This window comes from Marmota marmota, unplaced genomic scaffold, assembly GCF_001458135.2.
Source record: "Marmota marmota marmota unplaced genomic scaffold, marMar, whole genome shotgun sequence".
In the NCBI taxonomy this organism is placed as follows: Eukaryota; Metazoa; Chordata; class Mammalia; order Rodentia; family Sciuridae; genus Marmota; species Marmota marmota.
Genome location: NW_025999962.1, coordinates 2,633,803 through 2,643,609, shown reverse-complemented (window position 1 = coordinate 2,643,609; position 9,807 = coordinate 2,633,803). Strand labels below are relative to the sequence as shown.

Genomic DNA, 9,807 nt, shown 5'->3' with positions numbered 1-9,807 from the left:
AGTTGTATATAAAATTGTCAGAAGTCATCCCTGGGAGCTGGGGATGTGTTGCAGCGGTTCAGCCCTTGCCTAGCATGCAGGAAGCCCTGGGTTCCACCCAGCCCCACCACCACCAAAAAAAAAAAAAAAAAAAAAAAAATCCATGATGCAAGCTAAAAGGGTCTTGCTATTTGGAATTATACCTCAGTAAAACTGATTTTAAAAATTGATATTTAGCTTTTACTTTTCAAATCTAGTAGAGAATATTTAATGACACAAAATGCTCACAATGTATCAAACAGAATGATTCTAAAATATAGTATGGTCTAACTGCTCCTTAATCACATGTATACATTTGTAAGCTATGGTGTGGTCTAATTATATAAGTGTGTGTGTATACACATGAGAGTGTACACACACACACACACACACACACACACAATTTGGAAAATATACCAAAAGGACTTTTAGCAAAATATATCCAGTAATTACCTCATGGGTAATTTTTGTTTTCTTTTTTGTGCCTTTCTGTATTTCCAATTTTCCTTAATGAACACTTTTCTTGTTATGAACAAATTAAGTAAAACCAAGCATATTTCTTTTTTTCCAGCTGTAGCAGGTTGGAAATGTGGACTGGGCTCCTGAACAGAACACGAAAGACACCCGGTTCCAGAGAAGGGAGGTGCCTGGCAAGGCCTCAGCAGGGAAGAGGGCCTGAGGGCGGCTCCCACCTCTCCTCTAGCTGGCTCAGTGCTGGCTCACTCTGGAGGGCTGACATGCCCTCTGGGGACTGCTGAGCTGCTGATGCTTGGAGGGGAAGGGTGGCCTAGAGGAGCATTGCTGGGGCCAGACCTTCCTGTTGGTGCTGGGCCCTGCATGCCTGTCCTCTCATGCTACCCTGTACGTGGGGCTCAGAGCTCGGTTATCTTGGCCCCTGTGCCAGCGACTCTCCTTGAGGGCTGGTAGGGATGGACAGACCCACGCTGTGCCGGCCCCTGCACACTGTCACTGCCTCCTGTCCGTGGCCCTGGGTTATTGTTTGCCACCACCTGTCCCGCCATATTTGAGGAAACTGAGGATCAGAGATGAGAAGTGGCTTGCCCAGAACCACCCTGGGCAGGACTTGACCTATATCAGGATTTCTGTTGTCTTCAACTTAAGTTCCCAGAAGCTGCAGTGTGGGGCGGGGGTTCGGGCTGTGGTTTTTCTATGTCTGACTCTGCTCCTGGTTCTTGTGCGTTCAGGAGACCCACTGTCCTGGCTGAGCTTCGTGGTCATGGTGCACTTCTCTGGGAACAGGCCCCTGCCTGTGTCCCCCACCCCTGCATCTCTTGCCACTTGGGATCACAAAGGTGCTGGAGGGAGGCCTGCCTGTGGTGGTTTCATCTCTTCCCTGACTGACAGCACATTCTGCAACCACCTTGGAGATTAAAATAATAGCCTAAATATATTAAAATATATTTTTTTAACCAAGTCCCACATGGGGGTGCTGAGGCACAGAAGGTCAAGGACACAACGTGGTGGAGAATCTATCACTGGCACTTTCATATTGCAGATGTCCTGGAGAATGGGCGGCCACACACACTGAATTTACGCCTGTGTGTGGAGGCTGCACTGGCGTGGGGTCCGCTGGCGTGCTGTTGGCTGGGGTCACTGCACAGCTTGGGGGTTGCTAGCCCTGCCCAGTCTTCTGCGAGGCCTCACTCATGTTTCCATTTAAAAACAAATTGGGGGGGCTGGGGATGTGGCTCAAGCAGTAGCACGCTCGCCTGGCATGCGTGCGACCCGGGTTCGATCCTCAGCACCACATACAAACAAAGATGTTGTGCCCGCCAAAAAACTAAAAAATAAATGTTAAAAAATTCAAAAAAAAAAATTGGGGGCCAGGGTTGTGGCTCAGTGGCAGAGTGCTTGCCTAGCATACATGAGGCACTGGGTTCGATCCCTGGTACCACATAAAAACAAATAAAATAAAGGTATTGGTCTACCTACCATAAAAAGAAAAAATTAAAAAAAAAATACCAGTTGGGGGTTGGGGCTGGGTCTCAGGGGTACCACACTTGCCTGGCATGTGTGAGGCACTGAGTTTGATTCTCAGCACCGCATAAAAATAAATAAAGGTCTACCAACAACTAAAAAAAAGTCTTTAGGAAAAAAAGTTGGGGTAAAAAAGAAATTTTTAAATGCAGTATAATTGAGTTTAATTTGAATTTAAATTTATTTTTTAAGGTTAAATTTATTTTTAACTGATAGATAAAAATTGTACATATTTATGGAGCACCATATGCTATTTCTATAATGTATACATAGTATAGTATTTAATTCAAATTAAGCATGTTTATCTCCTCAAACATTTGTCATGTCTTTATGATGAAAACAAACCCCTTTTTTGCAGCTTTCTGGAACATACAGTGCACAGAGGTCATCTGCAGCCACCGTGCTGGGCAGCACACAGCAGGCGGGGCCTTGCTCCCCTGTGGTCCTTGGTCAACCTCCCTATATTTCTAGGACTGTACAGAAGCGCACTGGCCTCACTGTCTGCAGGCTTTGGAGTAAAGGACATGGTGGAAACTTCTCCTTTCTTTTTCTTTTTCCAAACATTCTATAGCAGTGTGTGTTACTTTTATAATGATAAGAGGTAAATACATTCAGGGTAAAAGTAGTGAAACTGTCTAAGCCCTCATGTCAAAAGACAGTCAAGGACACTGGCCTTTGCCGAGTGCCTGGTATGCACAGATCTACTGCTCTGAACACCCTGCCTGTGGGATGGTGCGCGGGTGTTTCTTGGTGGAGCCGGGGCAAAGCAGAACATTCCATCCTCCAAGCCTCAGGATTACACTGTTTTTCTTTTTCTTTCTTCCTTTTTTTTTTTTTTCTTTTTCCCCCTCCAGTGCTGAGGATTTTTTTCCCAGCACCTCACACATGCTATGCAAGTGCTCCACCACTGAGCTATACCCCCAGTCCTTTTTATTTTACTTTGAGACAGTCTCACTAAGTTGCTGCAATCCTCCCTTCTCAGCCTCCGGAGTTGCTGGGACGACAGGCATGCACCAATGCACCCATGTGGATTGCACTGTTTTCCTCACATCTTCCTCCCTGAAAGATGGACATTTTCCCTGAACACAGTAATCTTCAACAGAAATGTTTTTACCTCATTTACCTAGAATGTGGAACTATTTCTGTAAGCAGAACTTAGTTTAAACATACTTACAAATCATAGACATTTACCTTCTCACTCTGCAGCATTATTAACCAGCAGCCAAAGTCAGGATTAGCAGGGCCGGAGCAAGAAGAAAATGCAGGCCCTGTACTCAAAAATGACCCAGAATTATGAGCCGGTTATAGCTGAGCATGGAGTACTGGACCCTTCCGCAGGTGTGGTGTGGCCCTGTACAAAGGAGGGGGCCCCACGGTCAGGCAGCCAGCCTGGGACTAGATAGTGATGTTTTCCAATAGAACTAGGGTGGCATTCCCCTTTGAGACAAAGTACACCAGTGACAAGGAGGCAGGAAGCAAAGGAGTTCAGACGTCAGGGAGACACCATGTTCCTGATGCACCGAAAATATAAAACAGTGTGCCCTGTTAAGTATGCCCGCGGAGAGAGCAGGCAGCTTCCCTCTCCGGGAAAGGCCAGGCCCTGAGCAAGGCGCTGTGTTGAGAGGAGGGAATTCTGCCATGTCTCCACCTGGTGTTCTGCCTCAGTAGAATGTCAGTCGCTGTGCCCTGGAGTGAGTGAGGCTGGCGTCCTGAGGCCTGGGGAGGAATAGGGACAGGCTTTGCCAGGGCTGACCACCATGAAGACAAGAGCAGCCGCATCCCCCTGCCTGGGACAGAATCCTGGGCTCTGTTGGCAGGTGGATTTTCCCCCAGAGGTAGCTCACAGGCCGTCCCAGCCAGCCCTGGCACCTCCTGGCATCTCCACAACCTGTGTTCTCAGGGCCAGAAGTCTCGAAAGTTTCCAGGTGGATGGGCAGCAAGGCCTCTTCCACGAATCACTTGTAGAAGTCCAGGACAGAATCCAGAAAGAACTGAGCTTGGGCCGTCATTAGAAGGGGATCCCCATCTAAGGGAGCAGGGCTGCAGCTCCTTGAGCCACAAACCACTTCTATGGGGGAAGAGACAGCATGGTCTTCCCTCTCGACCCCCACTTAGGCCTCCATAGCCCCCTCCATTTTTCTTTAAAAAACAAGCAGGCAGAAGCCCTGTGCTCCCAACCTGAAATAGTGCTCTGGAGGAGCAGGCCTGGGACTGTTTTCCGCATAAATGAGTCGGGGGTGGGAGGATAAATGGTAAACATAGCCAGCGAGGTGCAGGAGTGCCCCAAGCCAGCGGGCAGCTGGAGGCCCATGCCCCTCAGCACCTGGTCCATGGCCTGCAGGGCCTTGGCAGTCTCTGGGGCATGGGCTCAGCTACTTTGTGTATTTTCAGGCCTGGGGCTACTCACCTGCTGCCCCTACCCAGGATGTGTCCCCAGGACCCTGCCCTGGAGGAGTTCAAAGCCAGGCAGAGAGAAGAGGACAGTAAGTGGCAGAGACCAACTGAGGAGCTGCAGCTCAGGACGAGGCCAGGGAATCCTTCCAGCCTCACCCATCAAATATCTTCCTTGGAGGTTGGGAACAGGGACACCACACCTTTTGGAGGGGGCTGAATGGGTCTGGGCACAGGACCCAGCATGGAATCCCTCCTTCCTGTTCTGGGCCACAGGCTGACCTGGCACTGGAGGGCAGGAGACAGCCACCACCCTCCCACTCTGCAGGTGGATGTGGTGTCACCTGCTGTTAGGGAGTACTTACACCCACCCTCACTCCCAGACCCGTGGGAGTGGGCTCTCAAGTGCCAGATGCCTGCGAGGCCACCCTGGAGAGTGACCAGAGCTTTGGGAAGGGCCATCCCACCCGCTGCAGGACATTCTTGTTTACCTCCTAAGAAAAACACAAAACCAAAAGCCCGTGTGGGTGGAATTTCAAGTCCTGGGCTTTCTCAGTGGGCTGCTCTCCCCGCAGTCCTCTTCCTCCCTCTCCCGGGCCTGCTCTCTCCCTCTTTGTTGCCAAGCTCAGACGTCGCTGCTGAAACCCAGCCCAGCGTCCGCGAAGCCCGGAAACTTCCAGCTCGGCGACTGTGCACAAAGTTGGGGTGGCGAGGCCAGGGTGACAGCAGCGCCCCGGCCGGCCGCGGCGGCGACCGCGTCTGCACTCGGCTGGGGCTGCGCGCCGGGACCCGGGACGGTCTGCGGGGCCGGACCTGAACTTGACCGCGAGTGCCCGCGCCGCGGGGCCTCTGGGACCACCTGGTAAGCGCTCGCCCTGGCACTAGCCGGCTGGGCCGCGGCGGCAGCGGGAGGGGGCGTCCCGGGGGCGCTTGGGGACGCGGGGCGCGCAGCCCCGCCGTGGGCGCCCCTGGCCTTAGCGAACAAAGGCTGCGGATGGGGCAGGGACTCCTCCCGACATTTTCCTCCCCTCGGCAGGGCAGGCGCGGGTGCGCCGCCAGGGCTCTTAAAGGGGAAAGATCACGCCCGGGGCCTCTCGCTGCTTTCCTGCACATGGCCCTGCTTTGGCTGCAGGGAGGAAGGAGTGGGCACCGGTGCCACAAGCGCCCAGGTGTTAACCCGCCCAGCCCCGGCTGCCAGACACTGCGTGAACAGCCAGGGCCTGCCTGGGGTGAGGCCCCTCCATGAACTGGCCGTCCAGCTGCCTCCTCACGTTGCAACAGGAACGTGGGCCCTGGTGAACATTGCGCCTGCTCTGCCCCCACAGCCTGGTGACACCCTGCCCTACCCTGGGCGACCCTGATAGTAGAGCCTGGGGCTGCCAGCATTCTGTCTGCTCTGCTTGGGGCAGCCACAATGCCAAGTGGCCATGGTGGGTGCTGGGCACACACAGCAGCTGTGCACAGGGACTAGAAGAAAGAGCCCTGGCCTGCAGGGTCTGGCCCTGGGGAAAGGTGTGGGGCACTGCTGTCTCCCTCCAGCCCCTGCCAACCTGCCCAGACCCAGCCCACCCTCCAGCTGGCTTCATTTCACCCATCTTCCTCAGCTTGCTGAGACAAGATGCCTGCCCATGGGAGTGGCATGGTCCCTGGGGGGCACCCATGGGATAGAAAGGCACCCCACTGTGAGCAGTGGTAAACCCCTAAAAGCTCCTAGATCTCTGTTCCTGTCCCAGGCCTGTAGCCCAGGGAGCCTCTGAGTTTAACCAGGTGCCTGTAACCCCTCGAAGTCCACCTGGTTGTTGACCCGGTCCCCAGTCTTCCAGAGGCCATCAGTAATCTTCGCTTTCTGGGACCCTAGCGTCCTTGGTGAGAAGCTGCAGGACCCGTGGGGGAGCTCCCAGGCAAGAGTAAAGGTACCTGGCCCTGGGGTCCCAGTGGGTCGCTCACAGTGCCCCAGATTCTCCTGTAAGTTCTCAAACGGGGAGAAGCCAGGGGGCTCAAGGGGAGCCTGCAGGGGAAGGGAGCCATGGGCCTGCCCTACGGGAAGGCCATGCAGCTCAGAGAGGTGTAGCTCAGAGAGGGCAGAGCCCTTGGGCTGCCAGAGCACCAACTTCAGATGGATATCCAGATTTGTACATGGGATGGCCAAAATCTGAAAGCACTGCAGGACTAGGAAACACATGCTTGGATTGACCCTGCCCCTGCCCCCAGGTTGCAAGCCCCGTGTATGGGGGAGGTGGCTCATGTTAAAAGCAGGCTTCCTAGTGACCCCAGCCCCAGCCAAGGCCTAGAGAGGAAAGCCCCAGGCATCTGGGGAGCCAGAGGGAGGGTGTGTACTTCATCACCCAATACCACAGGGAAGTTGAGCTGTCAGGTAACCCATGCGTACTTGCTCCTCAGAGGCCAGATTTATTTATTTCAGGAGATTTGAAGTTAAAATGAGATACCTTCCCTTCTCTGGCCCCAAGTCCTCTCGAGCAGCTTCCATGTCCACTGAGGCAGTGCCTACAGGGATCCGTGTGTAATGAAGGAAAGACAGGATGCAGAAAATGAGCCTGAACTTGAAGTTGTTTGGGGTCCCAGATGGTGAGCCCCAATGGGTGGCAAGTACCATGGCCCTGCAGAGAGATGGGCCTGCCCCATATCAAGTATCACCTCGCCTCTCTGAGCCTCAGTTTCCTCGCCTATAAAATGGGCTTAATAGGGGCTAGGGCTATAGCTCAGGGTTAGAGCGCTTGCCTAGCACATGTGAGGCACTGGGTTTGATCCTCAGCACCACATAAAAATAAACAAATAAAAGAAAGGCATTCTGTCCATCTACAACTATAATTTTTTTTTAAATGGGCTTAATAGTTCCGACTCACACAGCAGGTCTTCAGGAGTCATTAATGACTGCTATGTTCCTGAGGACCAGTGGCCCAGGCTTCTGGCTCCTGTCACAGGTCACCTGTCTCTGGGGCAGCTCAGGAATTTCTCTCTTGCATCTCAAGTCAACTCTCGTTTGCTTTCCTTTTCCTTCTCATGTTTATGTTCTTTTCCTAGCAGCCTCTCTGAGCCCCTCCCCTGTGCCTACAGCCCTTGCCAGGCCTGAGAGGCAGGTCCCTGCTGTGAGAAGCTGCTGAATGTCCCCTGTAATGAAAGCAGCCGGGACAGTCTGTTGAATGCCACCAGAGACTGGCAGCTCCTTACCTCTCTGACAGTATTGTTGCAGAAATTGTAGGTGAAACCTCCCAGGTATCCATGAGCCCTAACTGGGAGGACCAGAAGGGAGACAGGTCCCCACGCAGTGGCTCTGTGTCTGAGGCATCTGGTTTTGCTGGAGAAACCATAATATTGTAAGAATGTCCTGAGAACTTGGTGAGGTACTGATTTCAGTCTTCAGGAAAAGAATCGCTAGTGATGGATGCATGCTTTTAGAAAACCAGAGCCCTGTTTCCCCTTTCTGCCCACCGCCATTCAGCAATGCCAAGGCCATGTGGGTGACCCCACCCACTTCCTAACAAGCCGGCCTCTGTCCTTGAGGACAACAGACATGTGCTTTGGTTTTCTGGGTTTAAACCCCTCCGGCTGCCAATATCTGAAAACCCGGATAAAATATGAGAAGGAATCACTGAAGTGACAAACAAAGCTACTGCAAAAAGTGGGCCACTGCATCCAGGAGACTGAAGAGCAAGACCCAGGCACAGAGGCCTGCAGTCTCCCCAGGCCGCCTGCAGACTTTGCAGGGCCCAGTGTAAGATGAAAATGTGTGGCCTTGTTCAAAAATGACAAGCAGGTCGAGATGATGGCAGACAGCAGTGAGCTGCGCTCAGGCCCTCCTCGGCCTGGGGCCCTGGGTGGCAGTGTAGGTGAAAAGCCCGAAGCCAGCCTGCCCCCTGCACCTGTTCAAGCCAAGTGCTGAGGCCAGGGAGACCTGCGGGCGTCCTCATGGCTCCTGGAGGAGCCCTGATGGTCCTCTCCTGCTTGTGGTTCCATCGTGGAGGCCCCATGTAACCTGGGACATTCTGAATCCTCACAAAAAAAGAAAACCATCTTTCTTTCCGTTTTTCCTTTTCTTTTTCTTTTTTTAGAAAACCATCTGTCAATCACCTTTGAAACCATGCTGGGCCAGCCCTGGGAACCTCGGCCGTGTCCAGGAGCACATAGTGATAGTGTTTCAACGTCAGCGTCTGAGCGTCTTGTTGTGTGTGGTTGACCTTCTGCTAGTTCTCTAACTGTTGAGCACAGACCTTTGCTTTCCTTGGAAGATCCTGTTCCCCAGTTGACTCCAACACCTGCTCGCGTTCCCCTGGAGGCTTTCCTCAACCAACCCCTCATTACACGCACAGATTCCTCCCGAGCATTTTCAGTTTTCCCTTCTAGAAACAGCACTGGAAGGACATGTGTGCGCATTTGTTTCCTAAGGGAGAAAGACCATGCTTTGGTGCTGCTGCTGCTTCTGGGTATGGGAGAACTTTTAGTTCCAGAAGTTTCTTAGACTTGTCAGTGGAATCCCATTTTGCCCAAGGACTTCGGTCTTGACTCTCTTATGCAGTTCTAGGGCTGCAGCCCTGGCATCTGTAACCGGCCTCTTTGTGGATGAGGACCTGGGCTCCCCGAATAGCAGCCCTGGCCCGGGACCTCCATGTGGACCACAGGAGATTCTGCTGCCCTTACTGTAAGGAGGACATGTGAGTGATCGCTATGCAGATTAGCCATGTGTCCTGCCAGACCATAGACAGGATTGAGAGTCCATGAGTAGCAAGATGGGCTGCCTGGACCACCAAGCCTGTCAGGCTGGCGCTGGAATGAGATAGCACTTGGCATGGTGCCCACTCACGGGCTGCCCTCAGTAAATGAAGAGGACAAGGACGTGGGCAAGGGGGTGAGAACTCTGTGGAGGGTCTGCCCACCTGGCAAAGGCTCCTCAGGACAGGGATGAGGTGTGCTGGCCCCACATAGACTCCAGGCCTCCCCCAGTGCCACCCATGCAGATGAGCCTTGTGAGCCAGGGGCTGTGTGGAGGGCTGTGTCCATGCACCATGCTCCTCCTGCTGAGGCATCTGGGCATGTTGGGGGGAGGGAAGGCCCACTGGAGTCCTGGGCTGCCATGGCAACCTGCTGTTGATGTACCAGCTTGAGCGACGCAAATTTCTCCTTTTCTTTTTCAATATGGTGCTGGGGATGGAGCCCGGGCCTTTTCTGATGCTAAGTGTGCTCTATCCCACTGAGCTGCACCTCGAGCTCTGAGTGTGTGTTTGTCAATTACTTATTAGTTAGGGAGGTCAGAGTCTGACGTGGTCTCTCTGGGCTCAGATCAAGGGGCTGGCAGGGCCCGCTCCCTCCTGAGGTTCCAGGTGGGATCCATTGCCCTGCTTCTCCTGGTTCAGTGCCGCCTGCATTCGTCGGCTTTCGCCCCCC

At 53.3% G+C, this 9,807-nt stretch overlaps 2 long non-coding RNA genes across 2 annotated transcripts in view; one reads left to right on the top strand and one right to left on the bottom strand.

The window, feature by feature from the left end:
• Window positions 1-2,173: 2,173 nt before the first annotated feature.
• On the bottom strand, window positions 2,174-5,238 carry LOC107155803. Its single transcript, XR_001505248.2, has 3 exons — window positions 4,899-5,238; window positions 3,208-3,284; window positions 2,174-3,075 (listed from the first exon to the last, which is right to left on the bottom strand). It is a non-coding gene; the product is annotated as an uncharacterized LOC107155803 (long non-coding RNA).
• Window positions 5,143-9,807, top strand: part of LOC107155799 — a 60,786-nt gene continuing 56,121 nt past the window's right edge. The window contains exon 1 of the long non-coding RNA XR_001505247.2: window positions 5,143-5,269. This is a non-coding gene — a long non-coding RNA (uncharacterized LOC107155799). The remainder of the gene's footprint in view (window positions 5,270-9,807) is intronic.